This window comes from Microtus pennsylvanicus, chromosome 3 (assembly GCF_037038515.1).
Source record: "Microtus pennsylvanicus isolate mMicPen1 chromosome 3, mMicPen1.hap1, whole genome shotgun sequence".
Taxonomy (NCBI): domain Eukaryota; kingdom Metazoa; phylum Chordata; class Mammalia; order Rodentia; family Cricetidae; genus Microtus; species Microtus pennsylvanicus.
The window spans coordinates 51,069,800-51,084,899 of record NC_134581.1 but is presented as its reverse complement, the minus strand read 5'-3'; the positions used below and the strand labels follow the sequence as shown (position 1 = coordinate 51,084,899).

Genomic DNA, 15,100 nt, shown 5'->3' with positions numbered 1-15,100 from the left:
ACTTTCTCCTGCCCTCTAAACCAGTAACTTTTTAAACAGTGTTGCTCATTTTTAAAATTATACAGTGTATCAGCAACTATAAAAGCTTGATTAGGTTGATAGAGCTCTATTTTGACCTTCACATCAAAATGACTGAATGTCCTTAAAACAAGAGAGGCAATCCTGCTGCATTCATAGATTAGCATCCTGCACTCAGGGCCTGGCTGTGGGTTTGTATACCTTTAACTCCAACTGGGCAGTTCTCTCTCTTCCTGTTAACCTTTGCCCTCTTAGTCACCTGCCTTGGCTGGGGATGACCGTTAGCTTTTCCTCAAAACTCTGCTCCAATGAGCAGGATTTGCTTTGGACAGAAATCCTTAAGCAGAGGAAGATAGTCTCACAATGGAGTGATTAATCATATCCCTAGTGACCAACATTGCCACCAGCCTTTATTCAGGATGGGGTGTGTAAAATAAGCAGTCACACCTCTACCCGGCCACTTCCTGCCTGTCCAGAATGTGTGGGTGTGTGCTCTATTTCCTCTTTTACTTTTCTATTGTGCAATAACTTCAAAGAATACTGGGTAATTGAAGCACTGGCTGCAAAGGAGTGGCTTGCTTCTCTCTAATGGTTAACTGCTCCTCACAGAGCTAGTCTTTTTCCTTCTGTGTTCCTGGAGCACTTGTGTTTCTTTTCTGATACATTTACCAACCAGCCTATAATTTTTTGTTCCCATGAAACCTTGTGGAGGAGGCATTTCCTGTTGTCCATCTGTCGCACAGCCCTGCCTGGTGCCTGGCACTTGGTGGAGTATGATGTTGGTTATATTGGATGATCGAGCCTGACAGCTCCTGGAGGATCAAAACCAAGCATGTTTCCACTTGTCACAGGATAAGCGTTCTTTTTTTTGCCTCAAATTTCGTCGAAAAATATTTGTAAAACTTTTGATAAGAGCCAGGTGTGGTGGCCTTTAATCCCAGCACTCAACAGAGGCACTGTGAGCTCAAGGCCAGCCTGGTCTACAAAGCGAGTTTAGGACAGCAAGAGCTGTACAGAGAAACACTGCCTCGCAAAACAAAATCAAAAACAAACAGAAAACTTTTGATAAGAAAAATCCTCTTTCTCTCTACTCCTAACAGCCTTTCTGAGTCTTTCCTTTTGGGCTGCATAACCTGAGGCTGGAGCTGTATTTTTGACCCCACCCTAGTTGCTATAGCTGATGAATCATAGAAACCAGAGTCGGGAAAGACCAGTGAGATCATCTGGCCAGTCTAAAGATCAGGGAGTGGAGCCCTGGAATGCAGGGATGAGTGCAGAGAGAGAAGAGGTGCAGCGAGGGTCGAGCGGGCAGCTTGCCCAGTACTTTGCCTTAGCTTCTACCACAGTCCCGAGACCCACCCTCTTGGAAAGCATCAGGCATCCCCAGTGCCCTGGGAAAAGCAGAAGCTGGAGAGCAAAGGGATGACGCTGAAGTTGAGTTGCCTGATTAATAAGTCTGGAGTATGAATCATTCAGTGATTGATTTAACAGTCTTAGAAAACTTGAGACACTGTCTTCGCTTAACTTTATTATTTTAGGAGCTTGTAAGGAACTTAGAAGTAACCTAGGCCAAAATGCTTTGTTCCTAGATTCTGAGAGACTAACACTGGGAAGGTAAGAAACCCCAGGGCAGGAACCACCCTTGTTCCTCTGCCATAGCTTCACAGTATCCACTTCCTGGGCTTTCCCTCACTCACCCCTTCCTCCCTAAGTCTCCGTTTCGTCCTTGTTCTCTCTTGGTTCTCTGTTGTCTGAAGAAATAAATGGCAGAGCTGACTTTGTGTCTGTAGCAGCTATCCACTGTAGGCCTGACCTCTGCCACCCTGAATGAGCAACACAGAAGCAAGTGAAGCCCCCACTTAGCCCACCTGAAACCTGTCCCCACTTTTCTGACTTCCTTTCTGGCAGCTTCTCTGTCCTTCCAGCTGTGGAGCCTTAGTTTCACCTCCTGTTTCTGTTCTGCCCTCGTTCCTTAGATTTTGATGGCTCATAGTGCCCTAGGCTTCTGTTGGTGTCCAGCCAAGCTCCACCTTAGCTTCCTGCATCCTCTTTTAGCCTCTCTGCATCAGTTCTGGCCTCGGGAGTAACAAAACAGGGCTCCATTCTTCCCTGCACCCACCCGTGCCTATAGGGTATTAGCATGTGTCTCCACCCTATGTTCCTGTCTCTGGTAATCTACCTATGTTCTCATAGGTATGTCACATATTATTAGGAATCTAGTATGTTGATGATATTTAACAATATCCTTAATCCTTGTTTTTAATCGTGCTGTGCCCACTGGGCATGGTAGCACAAGCCTTTAATCTCAACACCTAAGAAGACAGAGGCAGGTGAATCTCTGTGAGTTCAAGGCCAACCTGGTCCACATAGAGAATTCCAACTGCCAGGGCTGTGAAGAGAGACCCTGTCTCAAATAATAATAATAAATCCTTATTCTACTTCATTTGATTTTAAAAAACATTTTTTAGTCACAGATACACATTTAAACAGTATCGTGTCTAAAAACATGTTGGAGGTTCTGTAGCCCAAAGAGTCTGAACTAAAGCACTGACTTTTTTGTACATAGTCAGTTCTTTTCCAATGGGAGTGAGTTCCAGGGATCCCCTTCCCATGAATAACAAAATCTAAAGATGCTCAAATCTTTTCTTTAAGATGACACAGAAGAGCTGTGTAGACTAGATCCAGAGACAGAGCAGAGTGGACCAAAGAAGTGCGGAGTCCATAGTGCATCGATGACACCATGGAGACAGATTTATGTGTGAGGATTCTAGAACGCTAAGGATGGCTTCTCTCTTACACTGAGCACCAGTCTCAACTGGCAGTGACCTGTGGTTCTGGATTAGGAAGTCTAATGGATAAATTAACAGTAGCCTAGATCTTTGACCACACTGAGACCCCTAGCCTTCCCGAAAGCACAGGACGATGTCATGGTGGTCAACTGGGGTTTCGGTTCCTGCATTGTTTGCGTCTGTGTGATACTGTAGGACATATTGTAAATGCATACAGTGTGGCCACTCTGGAAGTTGACATTCCCAGTGAGGGTTTTCTGGCTTCTGGAGAGAGACACTCGTGTGGTCACCAATGCAGCTATAAAGTTTAGTTCCAAGTCTGAGGTTGGGGATACCATACCAATCCATGACCACATCAACCTACCTGGTAGTTCCTATAGCCAGAACCCCCTCAAAGGACCCAGTGATAGACTATCTGGGTTTCATTTCCCTGCCATATCTGATTCTTTTGACCACAGAATAAAGTGGAAGGCTCTTGGTGCCTGGAAACAAATGGGAGAAATAGCAGGAGCCATGTATGATGTTGGTGTCTCCCAAACTTGTCTCCCATGGAAGCTGGGGGCAGACACTGTTGACATGAGCCCAGTGTTTGAAGTTACAGTTGCTGACGCTCAGATCTTCCAGTCTTTGGCTCATCAAGAACAAGGTCATTGCTGATTATGAAAACCCGGAGAAAGCCAGACAAGAGGAAATCCTAGAGACTGGACGGAACAGCCTGGGCGGAAACTGGAACCATTTGTTTCCATTCTAGTGGGTAACATCCCATCCCCAACAATGCCAGTTGCCTAACCTGTTGACCTAATGTTTCACTGATGGCATCCAAGTAGCGACTGTCTACTCTGGTCCCTTGCTGGACTCAGATTCTCAGTCAGTACCATAAAGAAAAAAGGGGCCTGTCTTCACCATCCTGCTTTCTCTCTCCAGATGACTTGGGTGCTAGATCCCCTTGTTCAGTTACCTTCTTCAGAACTGGTGCCTGTGTCCTAAAATCCATGTACACATTTCAACTTCAAACAGTGCCTTGTACTAACTTTGTAAGATGCTATCCTTGTACTCCTGGGGTTTAGTTCTGCTTCATCTGAGGTACTGAAGGGTGAACAAAAATCAACTCAACACCACTTGGATTTTATTTAACACCGTAACATTTTGAGACCAGAGAAGTGAATATGAAATTAAATAAAGTAGCATGGTATTTACGTTTGTAAGGTGAGCAGCCTGTAAGTAGTTGTCTAGGGAATAGTGTTTATGCTCGATACAGATACATGATTCATTTTCAAAGGTTCCCAGTGAGCAGGTGTTTGAACACCTGGATATGAAATCCACGAATGTGAAGGGTCAGTTATGTTCACTAACACAAGGATGCTCTTTCCTTGTGGTTTGAGCAGAAAAGGAACCCAAGAAAGGGGAAGACTAATTATATTTGGGGGGAAAAACCTGATCTATTGATCTATTTGTTAAGCCAGAGTTTAATTATTCAAAGCACTTCCACTTAGAAAAATACCTGGCCTTTTCAATGAATAAATAAAACTTGTTTCTGTGTAACAGTGTGCACATGTATGTTCAAGATCACTAGACCTAAACGTATTACACTGTGCATGTTAAGGGTCTAGTTTTTTTTTTCCCACTCCAAGTCCATGGCTTCCAGGACCCATTAGAGTCCATCCCCACCGAGTCAGCCCCTCTACATGGAGACAGCTTTAGGAGGCCCACACTGGCCAGGGGCAGGGCTTTACAAAGAAGACGTGCAGCTTCTCATCTGAGTGGAGCCTGGCACACATGCCTAGTACCAGGAGATAAAGATACAACACAAACAGTACAAGAGTTAATGGGACTAAAGGCATCAAGTCTACCCTACCTGTAAACGTCATGCCGCCCGTTATCTTGTTAGAGCCATTGTCCAGCATACATTTGTGTTCTTCATAAACTCAGATGTACACCCTGTCTTGTTGGTCTAATCACAAATTACCAGTAGAGAATCAACCTCGAGTGAGAGTTTTGCCCTATTTCGCATTTCCTAGTTCTGCAGCGTTTTCTTTGTCAGTGGAGCATGCTAGGGTGCTCCCACCTGTCCAGTATCCAGGGATGTTTTTCTTAATAATTGGGCTTTCCCTGCTCTCTGAGTGCTGGGAATAAAGGCATGCACCCCCACTGCCCATTCCACACTTTTTTTTTAAAAGATTTGAGTGTTCCCCCAATCCTAGCATAGCCTATCATAATCTTACTGTCCAAGAAGGCAGCTCGCCTTTACCTGGCTCTTTATCTGTTTTCTTTTCTCAACTCTTTCTAATATTATGGGAGCAACTATGTTAAATATTAATGTGTCCCTCAGTTGACAGAATGCTTACCTCGTATACATGAAGCCTGGGTTCCATCCTCAGCGCCGCATAACACTAGACGAGGTGGCACAACCCTGTAATCCCAGCATTTGGGAGGTGGATATTGGATTCCAGACTATCTAGTTTGGTATACATGAGACTTTGCTCAAAATATGAATAAATGAGGGCTGGAGAGATATCTCTGTGGTTCAGAGCACAAGTTGCTCTTCCAGAGGACTCAAGTTTGGTTCTCAGCACCTACATGGTGGCTCACAACCACCTGTAACTCCAGTTCCAGGGAATCCAATGCGCTCTTCTACCCTTTACAGACATTGCATGGATATTCTGTATGGACATACAAGCAGACAAACATTTGTACACATAAAAATGGATGTTTTTAATTTTTAAAAACTATGTTTAAATGGTGACCATTCTTTTGATGTGTACTTTCCAAAAGGTAGCCATTATCCATTTGGCATCTATTCTCCCATGTATTTACATGTATATCTCTCTATATAGATAGATATGTATATCTATATATGTGTGTGTATACATGTACACACCTACACACATTTTTGTATTTACACATACATTCTAACATGAATAGAATCAAATTACTAATCTTATTCTGTTTAGCTTTTTTCTTTTTTTTTTTAACCCCAGCTTGAAGGATACATTCAGTATTTAAGATTTAAATATATTCAAAACATCCAAAATACATCAGGTAGCCCTCAGTAAAGTTGACAGTAAAGTGATCTTCTCTGTATGTTTTCTTACTAACTACATTTTTCAAAGGTTTATTTGCATGTATCTGTGAGGGGGTATATGCACCATGAGTGACATTCCCACATGTCTGCATGTCCTCACAGGTCTGGCAGAAGGCATCAGATACCTCCGGAACTGGGGTTTTAGGCGGTTGTGGTTACAGACTCTGGGGTGACAGGCTCCTACCTGGGTGCTAGGAGTCAAACTCAGGTCGTCTGCTAGAGCAGTACACTCTCTTAACAGCTGAGCCATCTTTCCAGCCCCTCACCACAATACTTTACGTTATGAAAAATACTACCCTTTCTTTAACAGATGTAGGAGCATGACTGACGTGTCCTGTGTACCAAATTATGCTTTTGACTTGGTGCAAATACAAATACAAAATAATTTTGTGCCTAACTGTGTTTAAAATGTTGGTAGAGCCACCAACATTTTGTAGACTCACACCTTTAATCTCAGCACTCGGGAGGCAGAGGCAGGTGGATCTCTGTGAGTTCGAGGCCAGCCTGGTCTAGAGTGCTCATTCCAGGACAGCTAGGGCTATTACACAGAGAAATCATGTCTCAAAAAACCAAAAATAACAATAAAAAATGCTGGTAGAAATACATGATAGTAGTTGGAAGGATTTGCAATGTTCAGCTTTTGACTTGCCAGTCTTATCTGTAGTGGAGAGGGAGCTAGCTCGGTGACAGGACACTGTGTGGCATGTGCAACGCCTTGGGCTCAATTGCCAATACTGTCCATTCCCCCAGTTGACGTGAAATGCACCGAGTTAAGAATTAAGCTGCTCCCTCCCCTCCTCCCGCTCCCTGCACATCCTACTCCCCCATCAAGGGGGATGAGAAAAAAATTGCTTCATAAATAAATAGAGAAAGCCAGAATTAACCAAGGTGGGGGAGATGAAGATGAACTAAGATGCTGGGCTGGAGAGATGGCTCAGTGGTTAAGATTACTCACTGACTGTTAATCCAGAGAACTCAGGTTTGATTTCCTAGTGCACACATGACTGGCCATCTACTTCCAGTGAATCCAGCACCTTCTTACAGCCTTCTCATGCATCAGGTATGCATGTGGTACACAAATATGCAGGCAGGCAAAACACACATACATATAAAATAAAATGCTATTTTTTTTTTAAAAAAAAAGAAGGGGAAGAACTAGGTTGTCTTTAGCTCAGGAAGCATCCCTGTGAACGGGCCTATGAATGAACTTAACTGAAACAGGGAAGAGAGATGTGTACAGGCTGAGCCTGAGTCCTGGCACAATCCTCTGAGTCAAGGGAAAAGATGTCAGAAATGTGAGCTATATTATCAGAGTTGTATCATCGAGGGCTGGGCATGTACTCAGTAGACAGAATGCTTGCCCGGTGTGCACGAGGCCCTGGGTTCAATCCTGGCACTGTAAAAACACAGTAGTGGTCGTACATGCTGTAAGGCCAGCCCTGAAGCAGTATGGACAGGAAGATCAGGGGTCCAGGCCACCTCAGCTGTGACTTCAAGACCAGTCAGAGATACCTGGGACACTGCTCCAAAACAAACAATAACCCTCATCAAACAGACAAAAAAAAAAAACCCCAAACAAACAAACAAAACCCTGAATGCTTTTTAGCAAGATCATTCTGGCTGCTCTGCATCAAGCCAGTGGGGAAGTAAGGACCTGTGATGTCTGAGGACACTGGCATCCCACAGATGTTTCTTGCAGATGTATCTTAAAACAGAGTAGAAACTGTGGTTTGTCCACGTGGTGGCCTCTGTGTGGCTTAGGTCATGACACAAGGTTCACAGACTCTGTCTGAGAGCTTATTCTAAGTCCAGCGTGGCTAGACTGCAGAGGCTTGTAAAACCTTGTAAAAGTGACCACGAGCTGCAGGGGACCAGAGTTAGTTCGGCTGAGGGGAAAACTGCGCTTTTCAGAGGTTAGCCTGGCCACATAGCTTTCCTGACATTTTTACAAAGTCTGTCCAACTGGAATAAGAGCTTTTCCTGTGTACATGTGCATGTGAGTGTGTGTTTTGTGTGTATGAAAGTGTGTGAGTGATGTGAGTGTATGTGTGTGTGTGCACGCACACATATGTGCATAGAGACCAGAGGACAGCCTCTATTATTATAGTTCCTCGGGCACTCTTTTAAGACAAGATCACTCAGTGGCCAGAAACTGGCCAAGTAAGGTAGGCTGGCTGTCCAGAGAGCCCCAAGGGCCCGCCCCCTCCCCCGCCCTTCCACTCCTTCAACTCCCTGATGCTTAGATTACAAGGACACATACCACAGTCATATTTTTAATGTGAATTCTGGGGGTTGAACTCCAGCCCTCCTGTTTTCAAGCCAAGCATTTTACCTCTCCCACCCCTGCCCCACCCACCTGACCTGTTTGTGGAATTTTATTAACTATCCATTCAGTGTAATACAACTGTTGCCTAGCAATGGTCAATTTGATTTCCAAATTATCCCGAATATGTATCAGTAAGCGTCCCCTCAAATTGGCTTTTGATAAAATGTGTGTCCGATGGACTAACATCAGAACCAGTGAGATCTCCAGAAAGAATGCAGGATGCCAAGGAGCCAGGACAAGAAGAAAGGTGCACACAAAAGAGAGACCTCTTTGCTTCCCAAGCAGAACTATAGTCAGTGGTTTCCAACTTAAGAAGTAGTTTCAGGATAAAGATGAAAACAAGGATGCGGCTGTGCAGATATCTATCTTAAGACTCCAGGGGAGCGGAGAGACGGCGCAGCAGTTAAGAGCACTGGCTTCTTTTCCAGACGAGTCAGGTTTGATTCTCGGCACCCACATGGTGGCTGACAACAGTCTCTAACTCCACTTCCAGGGTCCTCTAAGGGCACCAGGCAAATGTGTGGTCCACAGACATACATGCAGGCAAAAACACTCATGCACATAAAATAAAAGTTTGAAAATGGTGTAAATAGTTTAAGATCCAGAAAGACTCTGCATGGTGTTTTGAAGACGGTCTCAGTGCTTTAAGACTTCCTCAGCGTTTAACCCACGGCAGTCGGCCATGTGTGAAGCAGAGGGAACTGCTTCAGGGAAACAACGGAAGAAGACAGCCTTTGAATGGTGAGGCAGAAGCTCTTCACATTAGCAGAGCTGGTCTCGCATTCCTCAGAAATAGCCACGTATGACTTCTAACTGCCTCTTTTTTTTTTTTGATGGGGTCACTGACAAGTTTAGCAGGGCATAAATGAAGCCTAGCCATATATGTTAAGCTTTGCCAGATGTCCAGAATAAGCCAGAAATTCTTTAGAATGTTTGGTGGCTTTTCCTACATTTCACATGATGTCAGTCAAGTGTCATTTCCGGTACATTCCCACACACAAGCAGGAGTGTGTGGCCTGTGGGGCTGGGTGGAGAAATAACGACAGCTTGCAGGCATGGTGTGCCTGCCTGCGTCTTCTTATGTTCCAAGGTGTTTGCACCCAGTCGACAGAGAAACGTGGTTTCTGTCTTTAAAGCTGTCCCTATTGAAGAGCTGTGACTGCAAATCAGACATTGTCTCAAAAACTTTACGGTGTTTTCTACTTGTCATTCTGCTGGGGCTTGTGTACAGCTCCTAGAGACAGGGCTGGGCAACTCAGAGCTTGAGCTGGGTGTCGAGACCCCAGCTGAGGCCGGCTTCACAGCTAACTGGCTGTGTGACAGTGGGCACTGCACCAAGTATCTCTTCCCCTGGCTGTCCTCCTCTGGCTCCTAGGAGTGAGCTGAGACTCGGGTGGGAAGTTCAAACAGATGTTGAAGTCAGGAGGGCTAGGAAGATGGCTCAGCTGGCCCAAGCGAAAGAGCCTGAGCCAGCTGGTCTGGCATAATTTGTGAGCTCCAGGCCAAAGAGAGACCTTGTCTCAAATAACAAGGTGGACCATTCCTGAGAAACAGCATCCCCGAGGCTGCCATCTGGTTGGCTTCCACATGTGATACATGCGAACCATAGGTACACACAAAGAGATGGGAGATATGCTGAAGAACCATTAGGACCAGGAGAAAAGAGAGGTGGAAGGGGGGAGCTTAAAGACCTAGCGTGGTGAACGGTGTTCTGGATTCTTCTGCTAGCTTGAGTTTTGATGCAGTGTGGGCATTCACACACAAACATAGTTCACTCCTGCCTTGTCCATGTGACTCCCCTGGAAAAGCGGGCTAGAAAAGAAACAATAGAAACTAGAGAAGCAATTGGTCAAGGGAATGAGGAAAAACAAAAAACAAAACAAAACATCTCAAAAAGCCAAAACCTGCCTTTAGAAAAGACGGTAGGAAGTCCTGGGATGTAGAAAGTACAGAAGTTCTGCTGTCTGGGGGAAGGAGGCACCTCCAGGCCTCACCTCCAGGTCTTTCTGACTGCTTGGAGGCCTCCCTGCCCTGTGGCTTTGGTTTCCAAGGCTCTGTAGGGCAGTTTCAAGCGAACTGCCCGCCCTCCCCATGCTCCTCCATCTGGTGACCAGAGGTTAAACTAATATGTTTGCAGACGGTTATGGAGAGCTGGGCGCCAACAGCCTAGCTCAGGGGAATCCAAATATATGTGTCTTGAAACAATTCTACCCTCCATTACCTAAAAGCCTAGAAGCAAAAGAAGAAGTGAATTGGGCAAGTCTGCGGAAATCTTAATTACCCAGACCAGCCTGAGCCCTGGGTCCTGTACCCTAGGAGTAAGGGGGGGCTCCAGGGGGTGGAGGCTTGATGGGCCTGGGGAGGTGGTGGGGCTGTCACGTAGGGCAGGGCAGGGCCTGGGCAGCGTTCCAAGGAGGGTGAATCACCCCGAGCAGGGTGGGAACTGGCCTGGGAGGGGAGGGGAGGCGGGGCCTTACGCCGGGAGGATGGGGCGGGTATAAAAGCCCCACCCAGCCCAGCCGGGCCGCTCGGCTTCTGGGGAGGCTCTCAACGCTAGGCGCCCGGCCCAGGTAAGTGGGGTGCGGCTCGGTCGCCCGCTATGGCCTCGGGGTTGCGGTGTTGAACGGGAAGCAGACAGGCTCCGGCAACGGGGACCCTGGGAGGCACGGAGAAGGACCTACCCCACTGGGCGATCTGCGGGTCCTGCAGTAGAGTTGCAAAGTGTCCCGCCTGGGGTCGTGACACGTCTCTTTGCATACCACGCCTGAGGGGGTGTAGGGCAGAGGTGGGGGGGGACCGTGATTCCCCCCGAGGTCCTCTGGGAAGCGGGGAGACCCTGTGTGGGGCGGAGAGTCGGGGGGTGCGGCATTCCAGACATGCTAGGTGCCAACGGGGGACTGGGTGTGGCCGCTGGGGAGCCTGCGGCTCAGCGGTGAAGTCTGTGGACTTTTCCCCTCCGCTTTCTGCACTGCGTTCTCTCACTCTGAACCATAACTCCTGCAATTTCAGGTGAATTTTCTTGCAGCTGACAAACGTACTTTTGTGAAGTCGGGGTACAGGGGAGGTCCCGGGGGGGGGGACCTGAACTTCAAGTCTTGAATATAGTGTTCTCCTTTACCGATAAAACAATCTCATCTCAGTCTTTGTCACAAACTCTAGATTGTCTGGTAGGAGAGCGACCTCAGATTTCTTTCTTTCTGTGGAGTTTGCCACTCTTTGGAACGCGTGCAGAAGGAAGCGTCCCCGGGTGGTTCCGTAGGGAAAGTTGCCTCCACTGCACTGATGCCACCATGAGTCAGCTGACAGGATCTATAGAAAAGGGCGTGGCTCCTGGGCTGCAGGTTCCAATGCTGGCCCGGAGGGCTGTGGTTCCAAAAGTTTCTTTATCTATAAAAGTGGTTTCCGAACTCTTGTTCTTAGCCCCACCCACACTGAGTTATTGAAGGTTTCCGAAAACAAGTTCATTCAAAAATAGATAGTAAAGCGCACTGAAAACACAGCGTCGTGCAAATGAAAAAACAAACAAACAAACAAACAAAACCCCTGCTAGTTGAGACACAGCGGTAAGCTCCACACTCAGGAGACTGAGGCAGCAAGGTCCTGAGTGTGAATCCAGCTGAGCTACACAGTGAGACCACTGTCTCAAAAAATCCAGAAGCTGATGATCTAGCTCATTTGTAGAGCGCCCTAGGAGGGTACACAAGATCCGGTCTTCATTCTCAGAACCGGAAAGAGTTACTCATTTGTGTAGTAATTTGCCATACTCAGCCTCAGCCCTTAACAACAACCATAAACTCTCGGGATCCAAGGTCCTCGACCTGTAACTCAGGGACGTTACTAGGTGAGTCTACAACTTGACTGGGGAAGCCACTCCCCTACCACTCCCTCAAGAACTCTGTAGAAGGTGTTTGGAATCCCAAACTAGCATTCAAAAAAGAAAAAAAAATTACTTTGCCCTGTATCTGAGTGCTGCCTAGTGGCAGGGGAGCAGGATACAAGATGGGAAGGCGAGGAGTGGTCTGTGGATAGGAAGGCTAAGTCACTGGTGTCGTTTTCAGGTCTTTCCCCCTTCGTTTTGATGATAGTCTTGATTAAATCGTGTTCATTGAAAACGTGTGTCTGCCTCTTCTCCGGTTTTTTTCCCCCTGCTTGTCCCCTTGCCGTGTTCCGTTGGCTTTGCCGTCCTTCTCCACACCCACTTCCTCCTCATTTCGGCAGCGCCCTGCCGAAACTTGTGGATCTGAGTCAGGGAACTTGAAGATGGCAGATGAGACCAGGGCAGAGCCCTGTCTCTTTTCACTGGGTCCACAGCTTACCCAGGGGTTTCTCTAGAGCCCATGGCCTCGGCTGCAGCAGGGGCAACCCCCTAGGCACATCTTTCTGTTGAGGGTTTCCTGTTTGGTGTGGTAGAGTTCAGGAAGTTTTACTAACGCTTACAGCTTTAGCTGAGAGCTTGGGTTTGGACTGGTGTCTCAATGTTTCACATCCTGTGTCTTTGAGCTATTAAAGCCCCTCTATTGATTAGCATTAGATATGCATGCAGTCTGGGCCATCGGCTTCCTGGCTAAGTTCTGATTTAAGTAGTTTTCCTGGCAAGGCAGGCACTCTTCTAAATTGCTATTGATTTCTGAGGACTGTGGTTTCTCCCTGCGACTTTGGGCCTAGATTAATGTGTGTGAGGGCTGATGGGAACTTTTGCTTTAACTCTTGGCTTGGGCAAAGTGCAGGGACCTGTTTCATCGGGGGAGAGTGGGTATGTTACAAAAGGAATCCCAGGCACTATGGGCTGCTTTAAATGTCCATTTGTCTTATGAACAAAGTGTCTGTTAGGTGCCCACTGTGTCCCAGTCCCAATTATGGTACTGAGGACACAGCAGCGAACTAGACACACATCTACATGCGTGTGCATTCTCTGTGCGCTTGCACACACACACACACACACACACACACACACACCTTGCTTTTGAGATTTTGAATCTATTGGGGAAAGAGAAAAAGATAAGTGAAGTAGTTGTAGAGATAGCAATTGGATTTGACATTTCCTGTTTTCCTAAACTAGCATCTCCTCGCCAACCCGGCTGGGTCTCTCTTCCCCACTTGTACACAGCTGTTTCTCAGACCTGGACATGGAGCTGAGCTCATCCCAAAGAAGTGTCTAAATCAACTGGCTTAAACCTGTCCTGCAGAATCAACTGCGAGCCTTGAGTAGAAGCTGACTCTTTTTCTGCACCTACAATTAATCCCCCAAGTTACACCCTCCTCTAGCTGTGGGCCTGCCACCAGAGAGGAAATTCCAGTCCTTAACAGAAATTCTTTCCACCCATTTGCAGTCTGGCATGGGTTTCCTTTTGTTTCGAGAGGCAGCCCCCATCCATGTCGTTGAGGGGACTGGTGATTCTGGGTGGTTCCACTGACGTGATCTCCAGATGTTCCCTAATGGGTTCACATTGACGCTTTTAAGTCATCTGAGCTTAGATCTTCTTAGGGTATCCATTTGCAGCATCCAAGCTGTCTGAGTTCAAATCCCAGACTTGAAGTGGACACTGTAATCCTAGGGAGTGGCCATGACACGGAACCGTTTGTACGTGCCCTTTGTCTCCTGGCCACACCCGGAGGACACTCACAGCTCAGAGGAGTTACAAGGTTCTCACAGCTATCTCTCTCAGGTTTCCTCTTTGCTGCCTGGCTCTCTGCTTGTTCCTGTGTGTGCTCTGGTTCCCATGTTGTCCTGTGGCAGAGCTAGGGCCATAGCATCCAGATAATGTGGAGATGGGGCTGGGTACCAGCTGCTTATCACCAATGGGCAGAAGCTGGCCTAACATCATCTGCCAGGCTGTCTGAAGATGTTCAGAGGCTGGGAATGGGAGCTCCCAAGTCTGAATGGGTGGAACTGGACCTGGGTTTTTTTTTTTTTTAAACATTCAGTTTTAGGTAAAGAGGGGAAATTGAGAAAGGAGACTCTGTTGGAAAAGAACAACGTAGACTTAAACCAGAAAGAACCAGTGTGTGAACCATTCCAACTTGCCATCTAAGTGAGACTATAAGCTCTCAGACCTCTGAGTCAGGACAGAAGAGTAAGTCGTAAGTCCCATGGCTGGACGGTGTGGAAGATGTCCTCCAAACACTCTGGTATTTCACAAGTGCGGAAAGACTAGCAGGAGGTCTGGGCAAGGAGGGTGATTGAGAAAGCTGCTCTCCGCTGTCACTCCCTAGAGCTTACAGTCTCTCTTAGATGCCCACTGATATCGAGTGCTCCTGGTAGAGGAGCAGGTAGTCCTGAGCATCTGAGAGAAGAGTCAGTGGTCTCGCCTGACTTAGATGGAGAGAGCATGTGTGAGTGTGCGTTTGTGCGCCTGTGCAAAGACAGTATTGAAGATGGATGGGTGGTGTGGCTCAGAAGGCTCAGATTCCATCCTCAGCACCATATTAAAATCGGGAGGCAGGAGGATCCAAAGTTGAAGATTATCCTTGGCTAGAAAATTGACGCTAGGCTGTGCTAAATGAGAACCCTTGTCTAAAGACAAGAGAAGGGGAGGGAGGAGGAGGGAGAGAGAGAAGAAACAACAGACTTAAACCAGGAAGAAGGTTCATAGTGTGGGGCAGTGTCTCAAACTTGGGCTTTTCTTGTTCTGGCAGCTGAGCCCAGTTGGAAGCCTACTATGTGGGCCATAAGACACTGAGATTGAATTATAGGTGCTCAGGCTGCATTTCCCAATGCCGAATGTGTCTCATGCCAAATGACATCATTCTTCCACTCCAGTCTCTCTCCACCCACTCCCAGTCTATCAGGAGGGCCTCCCAAAGCAAGAAGTGGCAGTATCTGTAGCTAGCAGACAAATATTGATTCAGATCCCACAGCCAGAGGGACAGGCTAGAGCAAGCGCT

At 46.9% G+C, this 15,100-nt stretch overlaps 1 protein-coding gene across 2 annotated transcripts in view; it reads left to right on the top strand.

The window, feature by feature from the left end:
• Nucleotides 1-10,702: 10,702 nt before the first annotated feature.
• Nucleotides 10,703-15,100, top strand: part of Anxa2 (annexin A2) — a 39,040-nt gene continuing 34,642 nt past the window's right edge. Inside the window, exon 1 of one of the 2 annotated variants that reach the window (XM_075965354.1) lies at nucleotides 10,703-10,785. The gene's annotated coding sequence lies outside the window, so the exon portion shown is untranslated. Of the gene's footprint in view, nucleotides 10,790-15,100 lie in introns of both variants that reach the window. The other variant, XM_075965353.1, reaches the window with a different exon arrangement.